The 823-nt window shown below is 51.4% G+C and overlaps 1 non-coding gene across 1 annotated transcript; it reads left to right on the top strand.

Moving 5' to 3' along the window:
- The first annotated feature begins 39 nt into the window (after positions 1 to 39).
- trnag-gcc (transfer RNA glycine (anticodon GCC)) lies at positions 40 to 110 on the top strand. The gene has a single exon. It is a non-coding gene; the product is annotated as a tRNA-Gly (tRNA).
- The last annotated feature ends 713 nt before the right edge of the window (positions 111 to 823 follow it).

Below are 823 nucleotides of genomic sequence, written 5' to 3'. Positions count from 1 at the left end.
CTGCATTTCCTACCTTGCGCATCTCCTCGAGCCAGTCAGGCATTGATGGTTCAGTGGTAGAATTCTCGCCTGCCACGAGAGAGACCCGGGTCCGATTCCCGGCCAATGCAAGAGCATCCTCCTTTTAAGTAAGGGATGTGTGGTTCTTATTTGAGGGAGCTCCAGCTGCATTTCCTACCTTGCGCATCTATTCGAGCCGGGGAAGCATTGGTGGTTCAGTGGTAGATTTCTAGCCTGCCATGTGGTAGACTCTGGTCTGATTCCCGGCCAATGCAAGAACAGCTGCCTTTTAAGTAAGGTGTGTGTGGTTCTTATTTGAGGGAGCTCCAGCTGCATTTCCTACCTTGCGCATCTCCTGGTCCCAGTCAAGAATTGGTGGTTCAGTGGTAGAATTCTCGCCTGCCATGCAGGAGATCTGGGTCCGATTCCCAGGGCAATGCAAGAACAGCCTCCTTTTAAGTAAGGTGTGTGTGTGGTTTTTCTTTGAGGGAGCTCCAGCTGCATTTCCTACCTTGCGCATCTCTTCAAGACAGTCAAGCATTGTTGGTTCAGTGGTAGAATTCTAGCCTGCCACGCGGGAGACCTGGGTCCGATTCCCGGCCAATGCAAGAACAGCCTCCTTTTAAGTAAGGTGTGTGTGGTTCTTATTTGAGGGAGCTCCAGCTGCATTTCCTACCTTGCGCATCTCCTTGAGCCAATCAAGCTTTGGTGGTTCAGTGGTAGAATTCTAGCCGGCCACGCGGGAGACCCAGGTCTGATTCCCGGCCAATGCAACACGATCCTCCTTTTAAGTAAGGTGTGTGTGGTTTTTATTTGAGGGAGC

This window comes from Sinocyclocheilus rhinocerous, unplaced genomic scaffold, assembly GCF_001515625.1.
Source record: "Sinocyclocheilus rhinocerous isolate Xijiao unplaced genomic scaffold, SAMN03320098_v1.1 scaffold37251, whole genome shotgun sequence".
In the NCBI taxonomy this organism is placed as follows: domain Eukaryota; kingdom Metazoa; phylum Chordata; class Actinopteri; order Cypriniformes; family Cyprinidae; genus Sinocyclocheilus; species Sinocyclocheilus rhinocerous.
This window is presented reverse-complemented; position numbering and strand designations above follow the sequence as displayed.